The following is a 24317-nucleotide window of genomic DNA, read 5'->3' on the forward strand; positions in this document are numbered from 1 at the left end:
AGCAAACATGACTGACATTTGGGTATTAGCGAGGGATTTATTGTCTGAGGTGGAAGCCTGGTTTCATGTAGTTTTATCTAACTAGAGACGGCCAAGACCTAAATCTGGATTTAGATTCTGAAATTCCCTTTGCTTGTTCCAACATTTTGGGGATTTCACATCCAGAGTTTGGTCCAGTCCATTTTAAAGATAGGGACCATTTGTAAAATTCATAGGCTCAGAAACGTGCTGGAAAAAGTGCTTTTAAATCATTCAATACATTTCTGTGTCTATGTGTGATTGTTCCCTACGGTACATTTTTTTTAAAGAAATTCAATATCTAATATTTCTGAGCCATTATTAATTCCATCTCTCTTCTTTATTAATGGACATTGTTTCCTTACTATGTCTTTTTCTCTTGATATTCCTGTAAAAGCCCTTCTTATTTCTCTCAACTTCTGTGCCTTATTCCTTAGCCTTAATATACTTTTCTTTGGTTTTCATTGTACCACTTATTTGTGACACACACATAACTGCAGCACAGAAGCATAGGGCAGGGAGGCTGGAGGTTAGGGTCGTTGGAGACAGATGAGGCGTTTTGCACCTGGAGAGGGGTATGAGGCTATTTGGGATTGTGTGATAAACACATCTAAAAATGATCAGGAATGAAATAGTTAATAATGTTGACACTTAAATTGTCATCATTAGGTTTCAGAGTTACATACATTAAGATGAGTAGGGTGGTTTATTGTTTCCAAAGCTTTCTATAGACTCAGGAATGCAGCCTTACATCCAGTCACACTTCCAAATTCTCTTTAAAACAATGGATCACTTTTAAAATATAAGAGCTTAGGTTCTAATCACAAGTATATTTTTCAGCAAATTCCATTGCTGCAAACTTTCAGAATACACAGGGCCCTACTTGTGGTATAGCAAGAATCATTCGTTCTTGAATACTTTTTTTCATATCGCTCTTTTTACATTAGATTCTCTAATGCTCTAAATTCTGCTTTCCTGAAACCTGAAAACTGTTACTCCTGGCCCGCAGAACAGGCAGTTGTAGATTTAGAGATGTGCCACAACATCACATATAAGGAGGTTAAAAATTTTCCATTAAAACTTTTTTTTGACTGAGAATTGGTGTTTTGACTAAATTATGATGATGATGATGATGATGATGGAGTGAAAAGTGTTTGCTTTCTGTAATCTCAAGTTTTCATCAAAAGAAAAAACCACAAAGATCTGGGGTTTCAGATAAAAAGTTGCTCTTGTTTTTAACAAAAAATCAAAAATTTCAACAGGAAAAACAAACAATTGTTGACAAGCTCTAATGATATAGTTCTAGGCAAAATCTCCTGTAACAAATGGTGACCAAGAGCTGGGCAAAACTTTTTGGCCAAAACTTTTTTTGGCTGAAAAAAAAAGCAGATTTGGGTCAACAAATACATTTTGTGAATTTGGATTGATTTTGTTAAATTGTTTCAGTCAAAACAAAACAGAGAAAAGAATGGGAATATCCAAATGAAATGTTTGGATTTTTCAGACTAGAGTCATGAGGGGCTTTCCTCTCCAGTCACAAAATCTAAGAGAAGATGCCTCTACTATACACAATAGCCCCATGGTTTGAGCCCTTAACTGGGATGTGGAAGATGTGTGTTTAAATCCCTGCTCTGCACCAAGTCTCTCTCTCCTCCCATAGGAGTGCCTTAACCACCAGGCTATTGCGTGCAGGGCTGCCTCAGTCTCTTCTGTTGAAGCTATGGCACTTTCTAAAAAATACCTGTGATTGGGCCAGAAGGAGAATGACTCTGCCACCTGGCACTCCAGAGCAGGGATTTGAACACTGGTCTCCCACAGACCCAATCAGTGCCCTGACCATTGGGTATTGGGGAAACCAGCTTCTGCCTCAGTTTTGTGAATCTAGCATTTGATTTCCTTTGCTCTTATTTTCTAAAAAAAAAAGGTTTACAGTGCCAAGAAACATTTCATTTTTTGTTCAACCTCAAATGAATTTTTTCTGACTTTTTCAATTAGCTGAAAATTCTGAGCAAAATTGGTTCCAGTTCAACTTGTAATCATATTCTCTTTTTTTTTTTCCTAATGTGGCAATGAACTGAAATATCAGTTATTGGCACACCTCTCCTGTGAACCCGTTTCTCACTATGTTGAATTCAAATTCCAAGGTCGTCTGTACCTTGCACTTTCTCATTCAGTTCCTCCATATTAGGAAGAAGTAGATCATGGATGTCACCACTCTTCTAAACAGGTTTATTATATGCCTTTAAAAACCTCTAGTGCTTGTCAGAAATCCACTAAGAGTAACAGAGACTTTACTGCAGAAGTCTGATGTAGAATTTGCTAATTTGGGCTGAATAAAAAGATGGATTAGTTGAGAGGGTATGTGGCGGGGGAGGCTGGGTTCTGAGTGTTAATTGCATTCCTAATAAAATCAGTCTGCTTTGTGGTACAGCACCATAGTGAAGGGATTTCTAAAGGTAGCCTGCTAAATTGATTGTGTTGCTAGACAATTAATTGAAATGAGGAAAAAAACCAAAAAAAAGAATTCTGAAATACTAGATTTTCAGCTGTTCTTCATTACACCAACTTTCAGAGATTAATTCAATGGATAGAATTAAACTCTTTTCCCTGGGCGCTGGATGGTTTTGCTCCTCGCCAGCAGTAGGTTCTGTGTGCAGCTGCCTCCTTTGTGCACCCACATATCTCCTGAACAGTGAGGAGGAATACCTTGAGCTAGAGAGAGATCAAGCATATATAATATACAAAACAAATTATTTTTCACCATTTGGGAGCCTAGCTGTAAAAAGGAAGTGTTTCTATTATCTCTTCTTTCAGATTTTTGTGGTGGTATTCGTTTTTTTCTTCCTATAGATATATATCTGTCTTCTGGGTATATATCCTCCAGAGATAATTTAGCTTTGTGTTTTATTTTTTGTAAGCATAGTATCATTCTTATAGCATTTGTGTTTATCCCATTGTTAATATTGCATCGGTGTCTCATGCCTAAAATTGCTAATATTCTGATATCAATTTGTCTCCTTCACTTCTGGCATTGAGTTACAAATTACAACTTTCTCTTCCTTAAAAGTTTTTTAACGTGATTGATTACTACAGTCCCTGATTGCTCCCATGAGCCAATGCTTGATTCAATCCCATGAATGAGGAGGTATTTATAGCACACACACCAGTGCTAGGACATTCACTGGAAATGAGGACCCTGGGCTCCACTGACAGTTTTGCTGGAGCAAAGAGGGAAGCATTGCACTCCATAATATCTCCACCCAGAAGCATTAACACCGATGTAATTATGCTGTATTGGTTTTATATGCAGGGGTCTGAGCTACATCTAAGTCCACAATTCTGTGATGAGCTTCTTTGCAGGTGGACCCCTGAACCTATACTCAGCCTCATTGGCTTCGAAAAAGCTCCATACAGGTGCAGGTGTCTGTTCATGTAGAATTCACTGAAGGACTGGGGCCATGTTAGACTGTAAGTTCTTTGAAAACCATGATTTTGTGTTTGTAGAAAAGGGGCCAATGGTGCTACCACTATATAAATAATAATAAACAATAATAAGGAACATGGAGAAAAAAGAAGAAATAGGGATTCTGTTATAGATAAGGGATCCTGTGAAGACCTTTCCCCAAAAATATAACTAGACTTTCATATAAGTAAATGAACCCTTTATGAACTTGACAGTTAAAGCTGTGAAGCTGAGAGTATTTGGCTTGCTTCTAATCTCAGATACATTGGCTGTGACAAATACACTATGCATGTACCATAGCCAGTTTTATCAGGTAAGTGGTGATGTGCAAGTGCCTGGGCATTTGAGATTATGATTAGGCTCAGCTGTGATATTGAGAGTGGTCTGTGGAATCTATTGTTGTTGCTTTAATTCTGTCCAAATTAGGATGGAAATTATGAGTTTGTAAACTGCACAGGTTGAAGAAGATTTTTTACTGAAACTCACTGTAATTCTTGTGGTTTGAAAAAATTCTTACAAAACCACTGATCAGTTATAGCCTGCTTTTTCAAGTATCACCACAAAGTACTGAATTTCTGATTGTGAGCTTCAAAATTACACTCATTTCTCGAGCCTTGCGCAGATACAAAAATTTTGATCCACATCCGATCTGCATCCACGATAATTAACTTGTATGTGACCTTCGATCTGCACTCCATTATATGTATCCACATCCGCACCCACACCAGCACCATCTAGAGCAGTGGTTCTCAACTGGGGGTCCATGCCCCCCTCCCCCAGTTTCAGAGGGGTCACAGAGCCCCACAAGGCTGAAGTACTGAGTTCTGATGCCCCCCCACATATCTGAAGTCCTGAGCCCCGGCACCCCAAGCAGGGTTAAAGCCCAGGGGGCTGAGGACCCTCACTGAGAACTGCTGCATCCAATCCGCAAAGATGGGAAACAATACAACCACATCTGGATCCACAGATGCACATATCCACAGATATAAAGCGGATAGCTGTGGATTTGCAGGGTTCAACCCATCATCTCTTGCTGTTACAAGTGCACAAATCAATTCTGAAAATAACTATGACAATGATAGTCTCCTGATTGCCGCTAGATTTGAATATGACTTCACAACTCTCTATGCATGCATGTGTGTGAATAAGAGCGTAAGAAATGAAGGAAAACCTCTAAGAAAGGTAGGAGCTTACATTTTGTCAGGTAACTCCTGCTGCCTGCCATTGGGACTGGACTAACACATTTTGCCTAATTTCGAACCCACTCAGCTTTGTAGGTTAGAAAGTTAAACACGTTACTGGGCTCGTGTTCTTTTTAAAGAGATAGTGGGGCAAAAAAATGGAAAAAAGGTTTCAGAGACTGAGGACTAGTTTTCTGAGCCGAAAAAGAAAAAATTGTTTGAGATGTTTGCAAAAATTGGTACTTGAAAAAGTTCACCCGTTTCTACTTCAGAGTACATAATAAGAGTGGGATTTTGCCTGTTGAGAACATAATCATCTGTGCCATAGTGGAACATACATTATTAGTGTATATAATATTAGGGCCGGTCTACACTTAAAAAGCTGCAGCAGCACCATGTAGTGCTTTAGGGAAGACGCTACTACAACGGTGGAAGAGCTTCTCCCATCAGCGTAGTTAATCCACCTCTGCGAAAGGTGGTAGCTACATGGACAGGAGAAGCCCTGCTGTCAACATAGCGCTGTCCATGCCTCGGGCTAGGTTGCTAAAACTATGTTGCTCACAGGTGTGAAAAATCCACACCTGAGCAACGTAGTTATACAAGGTAAGTTTGTAGCATATGCCTGGCCTTAATATTTATAATTTGTATTACCATAGCACCTAGGAACCCTAGTCATAGACTGGACCTCACTGGGCTAGGCACTGTACAAACAGAATAATTTGTGATAGATGCACATCTTTATTGAGGATAAAAGCAATAAGCCAGATGAGAAAAATCATGATCATCTCTCATAACCATTATCTAACATAGGCTCCAATTCATCAAAGCATGTAAGCACATGCTTAACCTTATACACTATCCCTGCTCCCATTTCAATGGAACTTCAGTCTGTACTTAAAGTTAAGGAAGTGTTTAAGTCATTTGCTGCATTAGCTGTTATAATAGATATCTGATTGCTCTGAAAATACCAACCACTGAGCCTTTATTCTGATTCTATTTCTGCACAGTCCAAATCCCTCTTATAGCACATACAAAAAAAATGATTTGGCTACATAGAAATTTACAACAAAGCTATAGGAAAATTCTCATTTTTCATTATCTCACTTTTTTGTTGTTGTTGAAATAGGAACACATCTGGAGCACTATAATTTGCATGACAATTTTGCATGCACTTAGTTCTTGGTATGAACTAAGGAATAGACTTTGAACTCTTAAACTTATATTCATTTTTTTTCTTTTGTGTGTTTCTGTTGCAATCCCAAAACAATACGAGAGGCCACTAGTAGATAATTTACTTCCTTTGAATATGCATGGCTGTTAACTAATGACTTTGCAGAGTCATGGATAGCATATCTGCCTTACATTTCAATGGTTTGGAAGAGGACCCCATATATGTTTAAACTGTCCCTGATTGGATGGTTCAAGCAAGTGCTTGCCATGTAATTACAGCATCAGAATATGACCAGGCTCTGTCAGAGAAGGAACTGGAGGTTGAAAACTGGTCTAGAAGGACGGAGAGTGTGGCAAATAAAATGTAAAACAAACAAACAAAAACCACCTCACAGGGCCCAGACTTCCTTTAACCCAAAGATGATTGCATCATAGATTCTTCTGGTTCAGCCCCAGTTGGATTTTTATATTTCTGTTCCAATGCTTTCTCCATTGATCATGAAAGCCAACCATAACTGATGGGTTTAGGAATAAATATCCTCTCTATGCATATTATTTCATAATTGTCCATTGCAGGTTTTAATATACCTTCCTCTGAAGCAAAAAGTACTGGTCACTTTGGAAGACAGGATTCTGAGCTAGATTAGACTACAGTTTGATCTGGAATGGCAGATCTTATAGCAGGGAGTATACAAGTTGTATCATGTAGCTTTACTATTGTGTGAGTTAATACTGCTCATCACTGTGCAACTTATTCCCTAAGATGAAACTTGGGGAGCATGATGCAGCGTTATTAATAATACAGCTCCTTCTCTGGGATGTTAATAAGTCGGCACAGATACTGTAACATTCTTCTTCCAGGTAGCAACTCAGGGCCTGAACTGCCAGCTGCTGATTTATTTTTCTTCTGTATTGCTCTTTTGCATTTTTAAGTCAGGCTGCGACTGAAATCAGTAGCAAAACTCCCATTGAGTGGGAGGAAGCATAAATGGGCTCACTGGCAGGAAAAAAAACCCAAAGCAAAACAAAAAAAAACCCCAAATGAGATAAACCCACTGAGGTTTCTCAAATCCAAACTAATCAACGCTGTTTCTGGGCCTGCTGTTCAGGGTAACAGTATAGTTCTGGGAAAAATTCTGTGCCTCAGAATCTTGTACTTGAAGTGAACCAAAATGAAGATTAGCACAAGAAACAGACAGAGAGAGAGAAAGATTTTTAGGCTCTCAGAGCTTGGGGGGGAGGGGGATTTTTAAATGTGTCACTTTGTGTGGTGGGGTGAAGGCAGTGGCAGTTAAAGGAGTTTCCACATCCTGCAAGAATCTAGGTTGGCATCTGTCATTGGATTCAACTATTATCACAAGAAGGCTTTTAATTTAGGAATAAACTTTGGGCTTCAGCTCAAAATCAACAGTGACAGCTTCCTGTCCCTGGGCAAATTTAAGAGAGAGAGATTATTCTGGACAGATTTGAGAAAGGCATTAGACAGTCATCCCTGCCAGAGAATGAACTCTAGGGGCATGGATACTCTTGAGGAAAAGGGATACAGGGATCAAAATGCTATCCCAAAACATGGGAATATGAATAGTGCCCCCCTAACACCTTACTCAGAACAGCTTATCTGTATCCAAGTCACCACCTCAGAGATGACAGTCCCATTCCCAGGCTTCTAAAATAGGACTAAGTAACATTAATGCCTTGAGTCTGTGATCAAAAGGGAAGGAGCTGTGTCAACAGAAACAGTGTTAATTGCTGACAGGTTGTTAGAGAGAAGCAAGACACTGGCAGAAGGAGGAATAAAAGTAGAAGTTCTCAGGTAAAAATGAAAAACAAAGTAAAGAAAGAAAGAAATTGATTGTTTAAGTCACAAAAGATAGAACAAGTAAAAGGAGAGGTAAATGTTAAAAAGAGCATGTCAGTAGTCCTTTAGAATAGCAGCGATAAAGGCTTGGACTCCACAGTGTAAAAGTCGAGACAGATCTACCAGGGAGCGGGGGGAAATAGCATCTTATGAAAAGATCATTTATGGTTTGGAGACTAAAATAGAAGGTTTCAATGATGTGGTGCCATTTCTAAGCTGTAAAGTATTAAGAGGCATGTGGGAATAGGGATGACCAAATATGTGAAGCAGGTGTATGAAGGCCATCCAGCTATGAAAGGAAAATAATAGAAAACTGTTGATTGCTTTCCTTGCTTCCCTCTCTTTGTGCTTTGCTATGGATAGAAGAACAAACAAAGGCCAACTATGCACTGTATGTTCCTTGTTTGAAATGACAATGCAGAGATAATACTGTTAATGAGGACTTGGGCTTTTTAATAAAGATGCAGGTTAGGCTATGCAGTGTAAAAGCAGAGAGAGATTTAGAGGTTTTTGCTCTCAAAATCGAGTCAGGTCAGACCAGGTGGAGAAAGGTGGGAGTGATAAGAATTGAGAGAAAGTCACTGGCTAGTGCTTGATACTGATCCTCAAGATTCACATGGCACTGTGGGGCCAACCTTTTCTTTTTAAAAAAGTGCTTGTTTTAACAGAGTTGTGCCATCTCTTAGAAGCTGTGCCTGTTCTTCCTAGCAGCTGCAAAGTCATTACAGAAAGTAACATTCACTGTTGCATCTATACAGCACATCACCTAGTATTGGTTAAAAGCAGAAAAATAATAGATGGCTCATTCCCTGGTTCTCTCCTAATTCCCCACATTTCTGCTGTTTGGCCTCAACTGCCAGTCAGTTTTGTGCATGCCTGATTTATAAACTATCCTGAGCCTTTTATTTAATTGCATTTAATTGCAATTTTTAAAGCCTTATTCTATGAAATTGTCTCTTTTTCTTTCTCTCTACACCTTATGGGGGAGGGAAATATATAAACCCCATTATGTAATTTATAGAGAGGTACTGTTAAATCAAACTCTCACTCACGGTGCTGATAATTACACACTGTCGAAAGCTGAATGGAATTTGCTTACTCCTGAGAGCATTGCATTATAGAAAATTGAATTAGATCCATGCACTTGATAATGAGAAGGCTGCTTTTGCTTGATGCTGGAATGTGCACATTCATGATACTGGGATATTACACCCTCAAGCAGTGAAATTGCTGCAGCATTCCCATGGACTCCTGATGTCCAGGAGAGGGGGAGAAGGTGCCTGATGCAATGATCTCTTAAGTGATTTTCCAGCAGCATCGGATGGGGCAGAATGTGATTAGACAATGCAGCTGTACCTCTTTTTGTCAGGTGGTGAGCACCACAAGTAAGGCGTTGAGTCCCCTACCCCTCATATATTTTAGCAGAATCAACAACAAAATAAAATACGCGTGAGAAGTAGTGTGAGTAGAGCTCAGCAAATGATTTGATTTTTTTTTGGTGGCCAAACTGAAATATTTTTTTTTAATTATTTCAGGTGAAACAAAATATTTGGTTTGACCTGAAATTATTTTTTTTCTTGATTTTTCTTTTTTTGTTTTATTTTCAGGGTGATTTTTACCTTTAAGTAAATAAATAAATAAATCTAGCTAAAATGAAAAGTTGAAACAAAAAGGTTTTGTCTTTATAAAACAAAATTGTGCGGGAGGGAGAGGGCTGAAAATATTTGCCAATTTTTAGCTGAATTAATGGATAGTTTTTGTTGATCTGAAATGTCTCTTTTTTGGATGAATAAACTATTTGTCCAAAAACCTTCACCCAGATCTATGTGTGACCTAGTGGATTGTACTCAGATTCTATTCCCAGCTATGCTACTGACTTAATCTGTGAGATTGGCTATGTCTCTTAGCTTCTCTGTGCCTCAGTCTCCACATGTATAAAATGGGGATAGTGCTGTTTTACTTACCCACCTTTGTAAAGTGCTGTGTGATTTCTAGATGCTTAGTGTGGCAGTATATATCTGCTAAGTATTGGTAATGGCAGCAGTAATATACACATAATAACCACTGTTGCTTTCTTTATGGTGATGTACAGTGGAAGGAAGAAACCATTTCTCAGATGATCTCAGTGTCAGATCTAGGATTTGGCCAGCTGAGAAATAAGGCTGTGGTACATTTTGCACCAGTTTTAAGTATCTCGGGGAGTGAAAATCACAGGAGTCTGTGTGTGAGAGAGAGAAACCTTCCTTCTTTCCATGGACTACTGTGGGGCTCTATGGTGTGGTTGCAGGATGTGAATGAAAACAAAAATCATCACTTTCTAGGGAATAATTACCTTTAGACTGTGGTCCAGGTGGGCCTCTGGGCTTTGCTCGTAAGGAAGAAAATCCTCCTGACTCTGTTTCCCTTTTTCATTTTTACTGCTGCTCAGATGCTCTCAATTATTCTACTCCAACTTCCAAAACGGAGCATGTTATAGCCAAGAATTAAGAGCAGCCTTGAAACTGCTCTAAGTAGCACCAGAGCCCAAATCAGCCTAGTATTAGGGGTGGGTGGGCATAGTGACACCTTCCTCCCATATCCATTGTGCCCTGCACTGAGCAGAACTTGACCAGACCCAAAAAGTTAGGTCAGTTTCTCTCAAAATGGCATTATGTTTGAGTGGACAAACCAACTTCTCCTTTTTCATAAAAATTTGGAGTTGGTAAATTTCAATGTGACTATTTCCTACAGTCCTACCACGAGATAAATTTGTTTTTTTGTAACGAATTTCATCTGCATTTTGTGAATTAATGAATAAATAAATCATCTACAGGAAACCCAAAGTTCCTGATTTCGAGAACAGTGTGTCATGCAAGAGCGAGACCAACCAAGCACAATTTCTGAGGCTCAGAAGCATTTCCTCTCTTTGGCCCTAGGAAATCCCACTCTACCCTCTTGGACTCACCTATGATGGTTTTTATTTCCCATGACTGTGTCCCTAATCTATGGCAGTTCTCTCAGTTTCTGCCTACCTTGTCTCATGTTGCATTACTCTGCAATTTCCAGCATAAATAGTTTTTGTGTCTCATGTGACAGTGCAAAGCCTTTAGAGAAAAGAGGGACCTATTTTAGTCATGCTGCCAAAGTCAGCAGACTCTTAGTTTCAGATAAGGGCAAAAAAAAAAAAAAAAGAAAGAGAGAGGCTGGTCAAGTATCATAAGCCAGATGTTCCAGTAAGGAGGGATACGATTTCAGAAGAGAATAAAGTAGCACCTGATTACTGCTTAGAGCTTATTTCAGCATGGGAGGAGAGTACAGCTCTTTCCTCGATAATTAGAAAACATCTGTTCCAGTTTCAGTCCCTTCAGTCACATTATGTCCTCTGATTTTCTGAACTAGGCACAAAGATACTCCTTTTCTATGAGCTTGCTTGACAATGACCTTTCCACCCTCTGTCTTTCTGCTATTTCAACATTCTCGACCACACCATCTGCTTCAACTCTCTCTCTCCTTCCTGGGCTTTCATAACTGCATGCTTGAGGGGCTCTCCTCCTACCGCTTGGACAACTCCTCCAGTGTCTCCTTTGGCAGCAACTCCTCCTTCCCTTTCCACTTGTGTCCCACAGGATTCTATCCTTCCCCCCGCCACACACCTTAGTCCTCCCACCAAACACTATCCCTGCACCTGCTTATCCACTCCCATGGCTGTAACTAACTTGTCTATGCTGGTGACTTCCAAATCTTCTACTTCGTCCCTATTATCTCTACTGATTCTTGTATCTGTCACAATTTTTCTGGCATCCCTTTTTCAGGATATCCTGCTAGCTACCTAAACTCAATAAGGCAAAACAGAATTTCTTATCTCCCTGTCACAAGTCTTCCCCTCTCCTTCTCTTATTTTTCACAGCAGATCATCCCTGTTCCCCAGGCCAAACACCTTAGTGTCATCTTGACTCGTCTCTCTCATTTTACCTTACATTCTGTTAAATCCTGATTCTTCTTCCTTCGGACTTAGAATATCTCCATTCTCATCCCCACTCCCAACATCCTGTCCATTCCTTGAAAATCTCCCACAGAAATAACAGAGCATTTTGCCTGTGGAACCTTACACTTGAGCCAGGAATGATCCAGCTTGACTCTCAAGGTATGTCTACACTGCAGTTAAAAACCACAGCTGGCCCAGGCTAAGTGATGCAAGCTCATGGAGCTCAGGCTAAGGGTCTGTTTAATTGAGGTGTAGACATTTGGGATCAGGCTGGAGCCCAGGATCTAGGACCCTGAGAGGTGGGAGGGTCCCAGAGCTCTGGCTGCAGCCCCAGCCTGAATGCCTGTACCCCTTAGACCAAGTCCCAGAAGCCTGAGACAGGTGGCCTGGGGCAGCCTCAGTCTAATTGCAGTGTAGACATATCCTCAGATCCCAGAGCAAATGTGAAGAGCTGGCAGATAGAAAAACATCTCTTCACTTGTACACAAAGAACATTTGATTTACAGTTATTATCAGGCTAAACATGGAACCTCATGACATCATTTTCACCGAGTGTTTTTCGGAGTGCATCTGTAAGGCATTTTCCACCACATACATACTAGCTGGGGAGCAGATGAGTGTGTCTCAAATGAGGCTGGGGAATGGTATGTGACAGGAAAATTGTCTTTGAGTGCGGAGCTGCAAATACCCAGCTCTAATGGAACAGGAGTTGTTCTGTGTGAGGGCTGATTGCATTAGAGGACTGTTGGTTTAAAGCAATGTGGCCTCATCATTCATCTGGAGACACCTGATATTACAATATTTTAGCTTTGCAGATTTTTTTCATTATTGCTCCCTCCTCTTCATCTTCTTTTTTTCCTCAGGAAAGAAAGAAGTATTCCTATTTGACCAGCTAGGCTTGAGCTGTGCCGTAATGGCCCCTAGCTCTGGCTCTGACAGATGTATAGGTCACTACCAAATGGCTTTGGGTTTGATTCTTCATTGCATTGTGCTATAGGTCAGCAGCTGTGTCTTTGTAAAATGGGAGTGAAGCTTCTGACACCCTGTCTGTGCTTCTCCAACGATTCTCCCCTTGTGTGAGTTAGATTTAGGTGCAGTGTCACTGACTTACTCAGCAAACTGAGCTGTAATCTCCAAAAGGATTGTAGCTCAGCCAAAAGGGGAAGTGGTTAGCAACAACTGTGTTTAGTCTCCAGCTGCGTTCCTGGGTAAAATCGATATAAGTGGTTGATAAAATCCAGAGCAGCTCTGAGACGACTCTAAAAACAAGTGCAAAACTAATGCACAAGGATTCCAATCAGGGTTAACAGCTAAGAGTGCCATGCTCCATGTCTGCTGCTGTGCTGAGGTCCTCTGGTGAGATATGACCCCTTCCAATCACCCTTTCCATGTTGCCTTTTATTGCATAGGTTTTTTGTCTGGAAAGTAGTGTGGAAATTGCAACCTGTTTACCTTGGAATCATATGGAGAATCACTCTCACAGAACAAACAAGCAAGGCATTCCTGGAGCCAGGAGATATGGAAAAGAAGGAAAAGTGGCAAAGCAACTGAGCAGATTATGATAAAATGCGATCCCTCAATATCCCAGCAGTGCTTGTCAGGAGTAGGCAAAAGTCACTTTAGAGGCTACCACAGAAGCATTGCACTATCACAGACTTTGGGAGACTTTACAGTGACTATTGGCAGTGGAGTGAGAGCTTTGCCAGAGAGGAGTTTTTTCCTCTGCAGGTTTAATTAGTATTTCCTTTAGGAGCAGCTTGTGCCTATTTTTTCACACTGTCAGCTGAGATTCTTATTTCCCTTGTGATACTCTCCAAGTTCCCCAAACTGTAATGAAAACCCAGCGGTTCAGGGATTGCAGTGCTCATGCAAGCCACCGTTGCAGAGACAAGGGAATGAAAAGAGAGGCCATGAGGCCCGCACCTTGTTCACCTTCCGCTACCCAAAGGAGCCCCTATCTAAAAGTGTGCATTTCTGGTATAAACTCCTGTTGGAGAATTGGGATGGTGTAACCTCGTAAACTACACCAGAATTACTAGCCAGAACTGCAGCCACAGTGCTCATTCACACACACAACCCAGAATCCAGCCTTTTGCCTTGCCTTGAATCTCACTGATTTAGAATTAGTCTTCATCCATCAAGGCAGACTTACCAACTTCAACCGTCTCCAGGATGCAAGGTCTGATGGCAAACCCTCTCTTCTCCTCCCTTTCCCACACACAGCTACCTGGTCCTGGGGGTGTGTGTGGGGGGAGGGGGGGAGGTGGAATTAAAGACTGCCAACTGCTTCCTGAGGTGCTTCCTCCTATTTTTATTTACCTTCCTGTGAGCATGTTTAGAGCAAATATTTAGTATGCTGCTTATAATGTAGTTATTGATAATGGATCCTTGCTTCTAAGGAACATGTAGTGACTTGTCTCCATCGAATTAAATTAGAAGAGGTATTGCCAACTCTCTCCTTAATAAGAAGGTGAGCAGGTGTGACCGGGTTGTGTCTGGCAGTGTGGGCAAACAGATCTAGACCAGAGAATTGCTGGATAAGGTAATTTCTATTTTGAGGCATAATATGAGCAAACAAAACAAAGTCTTTCTTGGTGTTGTGCAGTTTTCCCCTCTTATGCATGTCCAATAAACAATGATGAGAAAATTGACAGAAAAACTACAAATGCAGGGAAAGTTGCAGGGATTTTAAGTAATGTTGCAGGTATTTTCTTCAAATTTGTGGGAAGAGGATCTCTCCTAAATGTATGCATATTTGTGCGTGAATTTACTTATTCATGCAGGAATCTGTTTTGGGGGGGTTTTTTTGTTGTTTTCAATGCACTGTGCTGATCATTCATGTGCTTACTTACAGTTACTTACTTTCACTGTGCTCCATTAAATACTGGACATTTACCTCCCACAGGAGTGAAATTTACCACCATATCTGAGGTATTTCCATTCTAAAGCCCTGATCCTGCTACTTATTTCATGTGGAAAGCCCCATTGTCTTCAGGGTATAAAACATGAATGTTGTGGAATGACACCAATGCCTCCACTTTTCCCCTGGAATACACTCTCTGAAGATACCTTGGCAATTATCAGTGTCTTCAGACCTCACCATATTAGGTTATAATCAGAATGGTTTAAGATTAAGATTAAGCCGTGTCTGTGCTACATGTAAACCATTTTTCAGTGAGCCTTTTTCAACTAAACTGTGCTCAGCAGGGCAGTAAATCATGCAAACAATGGTAATCAGGTTTAGGCTCTGTATATTAGCTGTTAACTGTCTTAGACATTGCTTTCACCTAACTTGATCTCCATGGGGTTCCAAGAGGGCACAGGAGTAAACTACCATGGAACAAGTTTCAGGACTGAAGCTTAAGTCTATGGACCACTGCAAATACTTTGGTAAAGGGCCAGATTCTCAGCTGGTATAAATCAGTTCAGCTTCACGTCAGTGTAGCGCTGCTGATTTACACCAGCATCTGATCTGATCCAATGTATGTGACGCTTCCTGAGGATGTGAGGCATCTTTCTATCATCTGCCTTTAGTGTGAGGAAGCCTCATCTGTGCCTGGTGTGGATCATCTCCCCAACTCCACCAACCATGGACAACACAAGCACTTCCCTCCAGGCCTACGCAAGTCCTGCTTTCTCTCTACTTGGTAGCAATAGGCACACTCCAACCCTTGAGCCCTCCAAACTCCTGGTCCACTCAACACTTGCAGGATTCACAGATTCACTGCTTCCGAAAAAGCAATACACTCCAGCTTACTAGTACCACCTCAGATCACAGCTTGCTTAACACACAGCATTTGTAAGTGTTTATAGTGAAATTAAATGTATTTAACAAAGAGCAGAGATTCAAGTGATGACAAGCAGAATTAGTGGAAACATTTACACATAAAATAAAATCATACTACACTATCTAGAACCTAGAGTTACTTAAATACGTACCTCTCTGTTGTGTAGAATATTGCTCACCCAAAGTCTTTCCAGCATTTTACAGCGAGGTTTGGCTGTAATCTTTCATTCATAAGACAAGTTACGCATCTGCTTGCCTTGCTGGTGAAAGATCTAGCACACTTGATTGGTCCCCCAGATGTATTAGAACAATCCATTACCCTTATTCATTAACGGGATGCCCTCCTGCGGGTGGTTGGGGTTTTCTTTTGCTCCTTTCCTGTTGATTTCACACTCTCTCAGCATCTGCCTCAGTATGCAAATAGGCATAGCTGGTGAGTCACACAATTCACGATGACCAGACAGGGAGATAAGCAACTGTTAACTCCAGTCTGAAAGGAACTTATCCGAGACATGTCACGCCTGTTCACCTGCCTTAAGAACGTACTTTCCAATGTAGTCACATAACTCCTTAAATAATATTCATACATACATTTCACAGTCACTATGATGACTGGCTCTCGGCAGGGACCTCACATACCTTGGATGAATTTTATGCATATATATAACCCAGGAGATCCCAGTAAAAACCTGTGCATCCTTTGTGCCCTCTGCCAGTTGACACCCAGGAGTCTCTGGGTCACAAGATGCCACCGTGCAGTAATAGTACATGCTATAGGGGTTAAAATGTCCAGTTTTTTTTTCATGGAGCCCAGGTAAAGCAATAGCTAGGTTGTTAGCTTATCTCTCAAATGGAATTAGACAACACACTGATGGAAAAAGCAGCCCCAGCATGGCATCAGCAAGTATAGGTATCATCATAGGTGGCCCCACTTGCATATACTTGGGGCTTGATTCTCCTCTTGTGTAGTCAAAAATCAAAGTCATATCCTCTACTGAGGTAAGTCACCATAGTTCCATTGACTTTAGCAGAGCAGCACTGATTTACATACATTGAGGTTCTGGCCCTGCCAGATCAAAATGATACTTTTTAACTCACTGCATATCGGGGTAAATGTCTACCTGAAGTACAAGGCAGTGGAGAATCAAGCCTTTTGTCTTTTACTCTTCAGGTCTGCAAAGAAAGCCCCTTGTCATTTTTAAGCCATTTTAAGACAGATTTAACAACCTAAGACCTCATCTGCTCTTCCAGGGAAACCAAGATAGGTAAAACAATTACTAACAGTATTTCAAGCCACTGTTTCCTTAGATAGTCTTCAGCGCAGTTAGATTGGTTGGTGTGGAGGGGGAATAGCTGTGTGTTTTCCAATTCATTTTTAAATAAATACCAATTGAAACTTTTAATCATGTTAGTAGCTGATACACAGGGCCTGAAAGTGATTAACATCATCCTGCCTGAACACACTTTAGTTGAAAATGACTTACTGAAAAATGGTTTATGTGTAGCATGGACGGGGCTTAATCCATGTTTTTGAAAAAACATTCTGACTATAGCCTAATATGTACAGGGCCAAAGATAATGAGCATTGCCAAGATATCTGCTGTGAGTTTGTTTTTAGGGAAAATGTGCAGGTCTTGATGTCACTTCATGTAGCAGCTACAGGAGAATAGAGACTGAGTCTTTTCCTAAGAGAAGTTTCTAGAATCCTAGGGTAGAGAGACTGTCAAATGCCTTTCAGCTCAAATAATAGGACAGGGAAGTCCTGCTTTAGAAAATATAAGCACACAGAGCCAAACCTGAGCATGGGAAGGGTGGGGAGGGGGAGGAAGCATGATGTAGACCATAGAGATAACAGGGTCCCCAGAAAACTCACATCAAGAAGCTTACTGCCCTTATTCTGATGCTCTCCAAAACCCACATGGATGCCTCTGCCCAGGCCTTCCTTCAGAAGAACTATCGAGAGTCATTGAGAGGGATCAGAGAGTCTGGTTTCCTGTTTAAAACATATTACGTAGCCAGACTCAGCAATTAAGAGCATGCCCAACTCCTGACAGGAATAATGTAGCATTGGAGATGGAGATGGGCTATGTGTGGGGCTACATAAGAGCTTTTCATTCATGTCAGGCACACACACATTACGCAGACAGTGGGCCAGATTCTGATTTTGTTTAAACCAGTGTAAAGCAGGAGTAACTCAGCTGAAGCCAGTTAGCTGGACTGTACATTTTACATACAGCCCTGTGTCAGGGGTGGCACAGCTGCACCAACTTTGAGGATGCACTAGAAAAGATTGTGCCTCAGGATCCACAGTCTCTCCCAGTGCTGTGCAGTGGAGACATGAGGATGCACACTTTGCTCCATGTATTAGCATGGTGCAGATGGCTTCCTCCAGCGCATTGGCTCTGCTCCAGAGGCTGTGTGGAAAGGTCATGCAGCACTACGATGCTGCCCTCCTTGGTGTAATTTTTTCACCAGTAGGGAAATCACTCCCTGCTCAAATTGTCTGCTTTTGCGAGCAGCATTTGTGTTGGTTGAACCAGGATGGGGGCTCCTTGTATTCCCATACAAGTGCCATTCACCAGGCTTAATAGAGTTACATCAGCATGAACAGTGCATGTTCCTTGGTTGCAAGTATATTTATTGTATGTCCTAAGACACCAAGGTAGCTAACCACAGACAGAACTGCACAAGCTGTACCCAGCTTGCCACTAACAAAATGGAATGTTGTTTTCCACAGCTTCCTCTGCCAGATGACTGCATTCTAACCCACCTACCTCAAATTCACACACCTGTTCCAGGTAACCAACAGACTCCTCTCTTCTCTGTGTGTAAATCTTTGCTTGTCCTATAGTGCTGAGTAACAACCATAACTTACCAGGCCTAAGGATGGCTACAGACAGGCATCTGGCAGATGGGTCTGGCATTGGGACTTGCCTTTTTCAGGTAGTAAAAATCACAAGGATCTGATTCTCTTTTCACTTACCCTAATGTAAATCGAGAGTGACTCTGTGAAAGCTAATGAACTTACACTGGGAAAAGTTAGATCTGAACCAAGATCTAAAGGCCTTTCATCTTGTTTATGCTAAATGATCAGATTATTCAGAGTGGGTATAAAATGCCATCGAATCAGAATATTAAAATTTAACATCTGTGTGAAAGTGGTACTTGAGTTTCAAGACTGTGGAGAATCAGGGCATAGGCAGAGACGGCTCCAGGCCACAGCACGCCAAGCGCGTGCTTGGGGCGGGAAGCCGCAGGGGGCGCTCAGCCGGCGCTGCAAGGGCAGTAGGCAGGCTGCCTCCGGCGGCTTGCCTGCGGAGAGTCCGCTGGTCCCGCAGCTTCGGTGGACCTCCTGCAGGCCCTGAAGCCGCGGGACCAGCAGACCCTCTGCAGGCAAACCACTGGAGGCAGCCTGCCTGCCGTGCTTGGGGCGGCAAAATCCCTAGAGCCGCCCCTGGGCATAGGTATTAAAAACAGAGCATCCGGAGTGCATTTATACTAGTTTTAAGTTGGCATAACTTCATTTATTTTATCTGAGCTATTCTTGATTTAGGATAGTGTAAATAAGAGGGGAATCAGGCACAGAGACTGTTTTACAGTCGAACAAGACATTGAAACTGCCTGGGTGTGTTAGACATCTTAGGTGAGGGTTTTCAGACATATATTTCAGGCACATTCAGCTAAGAAGAATGGACAAAAGGGAACAAATGTTAAATTGGACATTGTCACCCAAGCTGGTTTATAGGAGAAGATGGCATTAATAAGCCAGGGAGGGCCTAAATTTGTTAACGATATATAAATTGTTTTACACTCTGTATTCAGCATTAGGGCCCCTACTCAGGAAGATGTATTATTGAGGATAGCATTTAAGCCCTTGCTTAACTTTAAGCACAGGCTCAAGTGCTGTCTGTGACATTGCACTCCATATGTTTTATGGAAATATGCTTATGAATATGACATAACTGGAATATGCTGTATGCTAAATACCCCTTGTATGGTGTCATTAGAAAGCTTGTAATCTGCTAAGTGTGTTCATCCTAATTGTTTGCATGTATTATTTCTATATCTGGAATAAGGAGAATAAGGATAAACTTGTATCACTAATGTAAACATATTAAGTGGAGGCCATTAATGGTGCTCCAGAAACAATCCATTGTAAATGGCCTTAGTTACTTAAAAGCCTTCCTGTGTAGGTGTGGGCCAGCCCATGGGGAATGGAGACTAGGGGTCTTACAGTGACATGCAACCATGTCACCTAATAATGAAATCCATCTTAAATATGGTACTTTTCCATTTAGAAGGAGGGGTGGGGACGCAGAGAGATAAAAGATTACTGCCTTGTGACAAAGCTATAAAAGGGGGTGGAGCAGGACAAAAGGGGCTGCCAGTCATGATAAAACCCCTGCTTACCACCTGAGATGTCTGCTGGAAGTAACAAGGACTGTACTAGGGGAAAGGATTGGGCCCAGACTAGGAAGGAGTCTAATCTGTGAAAGAAGCTTATTGGAACATCTTGGAGGGTGAGATATTACCTGTAATCAGTTTCTTAATGTATTAGGCTTAGACTTGTGTGTTTTTGCCTTATTTTGCTTGATGATTTACTTTGTCCTTCTGTTATTACTTGAAACCACTTAAACTCTCCTTTTTATATTTAATAAAATCACTTTTATTTATTAATAAATCCAGAGTAAGTGATTAATATCTAGAACAGCAAACAGCTGTGCATCTCTCTCTATCAGTGATATAGAGGGTGGACAATTTATGAATTTACCCTGTGTAAGCTTTATACAGAGTAAAATGGATTTATTTGGGGTTCAGGCTCCCATAAAGGCTGAACACTGGGTGCTGAGAAAGTCCCGTTAACTGAGAAGCCCCTGGGCTGAGTGAATCTCAGTTTCAGTGAACTGCAGAGAGGCATGGCCCAACCTCTGGGTCTGTGCTGGAGCTGACTGGAGTGTCTAACTCAGCAAAACAGGAGTGGAGGGACATCTGTTCTGGCAGGAGGGTTGTTCTCAGTAATATCCCAGCTCATTAAGTGACAGTCTCGAGGGGAGTCTCTGTGATTGAAAACAGATTCATTTGGGATTTGGTTCCCATTGGGAACTGGGTGTTTTGGTGCTGGAGAGGTAACCTGTTCAGCTGTTTTTGGTTAAAGTCTGTAGCTTTGGTGGCATGGCTCAGAGCCTGAGTCTGTGTTACAGTAGGCTAGCATGTCTGGCTTAACAAGGCAGGGTTCTGGAGTCCCAAGCTGGCAGGGAAAATGGGCTCAGAGGTAATTTCAGGTGACAGGCCCTGTGGGTCTCTGTGACCAAACCCATCACACTGTCCTCAGCAGGGATGGACTTAAGCTGCTACTTAAGTGCTTTCCTGAATTGGGGCTTAGGTGTCAGAAGAGGGTGGTTGGATATTTTTCCTGATCCAGCATAACTTTAGTTCACTTTTCACCTTTTTAGATGGTCTGTTTATTTTCACTGAGGTTTGGCTTGAGTTCCTGTGTTTTGGCAACAACAGATTGACAGTTACTTGGTTTATTTTTCCCTCCCACCTCTGAAACAAAGTTTGTTTTTCTGTACTTTCTGTATTCCGATCTGAGGGAGTAAAAGAGGAGTCACTCATGGAGTTAGCCACCGGTGATTGCTAAATATGCCTACTCTGTTGAAAAATAAGACAGCACACTAAAAATATTAAAGTTGTTACCAAAAAAATTATTTGTTATTCCTGATGGGATTCTGCAGTTTAACGGATGCCCCTGGAACTCAGCTGGAATGTTAAATGAAAGCCAGAGGCCCCCCACAATTGTATCAACAGAGAAAAGCTTCTCACAGCAAGAACCTCTAAAAATCAGAACTCAAAAATAATATCCTAGAAAAATAAAAACGCTCCTAAGAAAACAGAAAACGAATAAATTAGAGACACAATAGGAATGACCATGGTACTAAGAGTGTGATGAGATTGTCAAATAAAATTAGAGAACACAAAGCACTGAAAGTTTTCTACATATAAATAAGCATGCACACATTCTGTTCTGAGGCAAACAACCCAAAGTTTGCCTCAGAGTTACCCATAGAGTTTTCAAATTAAACACAGAGGTCCTCAGACCACTGTGCTCCAACTTAATTACCTTCTTGCAGTCTGTCTTCTCGCACACAAAAAGAAATGCTCCAATATTTTCTGTGTCCCTTCCTCTCTGCAAAGTGCTAAGGAATAATTAAAGGAAACAACAGAGAGAAGAATGGGTGCAAGTTCAAATTCTGAAGAAAGGATCAAGCATTTTTACTAAAACAAAAAAAATCAAACATGTTTTGCTGCTGAGGTTATCCATCCGTGGTCAACCCCCTCCTGGTCTCTTTTGGCTGGATTCTCATTGCTATGCAGATTTAACACCAGTCAAGCCTTTGTCCCATTGATTTCAGTAGAACCTGTCACCTTATTATGGTGAGCAGAGATTGGCTTCATAAGAATGGAAGGGTCTGGATAAGTACATATGTTTTTTCGTTAAGTGAATATAATGCAGGTGAAAGGCTCTAGACTGTCAGACCTGGAGAGAGAAATGCTCTATACATAGAACAGGAACAGCATCCACGGAGTTATGCTAGGTTATCCATACTGCTTGGCCAATATGCCCCAGCCCACATCTGAAGTGGTTAGCTCCATTGGTGGGCATGTATAATACCACCTCTGTGTTTTTTTCACTCATAGGCCTCTTTGCTGAGACAGCTGACAAAAGTGCTAGGGGGTACCAATGTGTGTATTATATTTCTACCCACAAAAAGCCAGACATGTACCATAAGACTCAAAAGACCTTTATTTTAATTTAAAGCAAACAAACGTAAAGTTTCTGAAAGAGTACTGTGTGTGCATCTCTCTTGTACTGGCTGCAGTGATTTGACTAAAACAGATGCCATATCTGCAGAAAGACAGAGTCTTTAGAAATGTAAAGTTTCAAGCTACATACACTACAGTGTAATGGTGGCTTTTGTGATGTGGATAGTTGTCCACTGAGAAATGTAATGAGACCATTTCAGAACAGCCATGGAACAGTCTTCAGACGGTAGTGACATTTCATTATTCAGCTGATTGGACTGGTGACCTAGCACTGAAAATATCCACAAACCACTTGTTACAGTCCCTTGAGTTGTCCTTTCTCCAGTGTCTGGATCACTAGAATTTAACATGCACCACAAACTCCTATACAGCTCTGAAAAACTAAACATACTTCAGCATAAAATAAATAAATATTCCTCTGAAGTTATATTTGTTTTTCAGTAGCCATATTTATAATTCTTCACTGTCTTAGCAGGAGTCCCCACACTTCAAATGTATCCAGGAATTTTAATGTGGAAACCACTAATAGGGGAACAGCAAACTCAGTATGATCATTCTGTTTTATTATGGTGATTTTAAATATCTAAGACATGATTGTGCTAGGTGAGAGAGACAGTACCTAAAGCCACAGTAAATCTCTCCATAATGCATAACATGAAGTGTGTACCAGCCCTCTTTTGCACATCGTACATGTCTGTCTTATATCTTGACAGAGAAAATGCACTGAACTGTAAAATGTCTTCACTACCAAAAAAAATACAGAATCAGTTCAGCAATTCCCTATAGGTCTTAGCACAAGCTTATAAATTTTTTATTGTTCTGGAAAAAGAAGTTGTTTATGCGAGTTTCTGGTTGATAAATTAAGCTCAGCATGTCTTCATTCCTCAGAGTTCTAGTAATGATCAGAGTTCTTCACAAAGGTGGGTAACTGTGGGTCGTAGATGTCCAAGGAAATCTCAGAGTACTGAAAGAAGTATTGTTGGTGATTAAGTTAATGAATCAGTACTCTGCCAAATCTGTACTGAATCAACACCCCTGCATGAAGTTAAGAAATATCTAGGTTCTACAGTCCCATGATGCGCTGTCTTTCAGATGAGACATAACATTCAGATGCTCATTACTACTAGTGGTCATTAAAGATCCCATCACACTTTTAAAAAATATAGGGGTTGTATCTCGCATGTCCTAGCCATATTCTAATTTGGGGACCAGATATTCCATTACTGTAAATTAGCATAGTTTGATTTCAATGAAACTATCCAGATTTACACCAGAAGAAGATCTGGCCTTGCTTGCCCGAACTTTCCCTTTCTATTTTCATTGGATATGATATTTTCCTTCACTTTCTGTGCACTGTCACTGTGTGCTGTTACTGCCAATGGGAGTTGCGTGAGTGCTGTGCCACTGAAGGCCTAGCCAATAAACAATTCTATCTCACTGCATGTGAAGTTATTCCCGAGTTTCCTAAGCACTGTGAGATCCACCATGGAAGAAAGGTGCTGGGTGGGGAGAGCACTAGATGTGGTATATCTTGACCTTAGTAAGGCTTTTGTTAATGTTTTGGATGACCTTCTTAGAAACAAACTAGGGAAATACAGCCTTGATGGAGCTATTATAAGATGGGTGCATAACTGGTTGGAAAACCATTCACAGAGAGTAGTTAGCAGTGGTTCCCAGTCAAGCTGGAAGGGTATATCGAGTGGGGTCCTGTAGGAATTGGTCCTGGGTACAATTTTGTTCAAGATCTTCATCAGTGATTTAGATAATGGAACACAGAGAACACTTATAAAGTTTGTGAATGATACCAAGCGGAAAGGGGTTGCAAGTGCTTTGGAGGATAGGATTAAAATTCAGAATGATCTGGACAAACTGGAGAAATGGTCTGAAGTAAATTGGATGAAATTTAATAAAGAAAAATCAGTTGCACACCAACAAAATAGGAAAGGGATTTGGTGGCTATAGTGAATCACAAGCTAAATATGAGTCAACAGTGTAACACTGTTGCAAAAAAAGCAAACATCATTCTGGGATGTATTATCAGGAGTCCTGTA

Source organism: Chelonoidis abingdonii, chromosome 1, assembly GCF_003597395.2.
Source record: "Chelonoidis abingdonii isolate Lonesome George chromosome 1, CheloAbing_2.0, whole genome shotgun sequence".
NCBI classification, from domain to species: domain Eukaryota; kingdom Metazoa; phylum Chordata; order Testudines; family Testudinidae; genus Chelonoidis; species Chelonoidis abingdonii.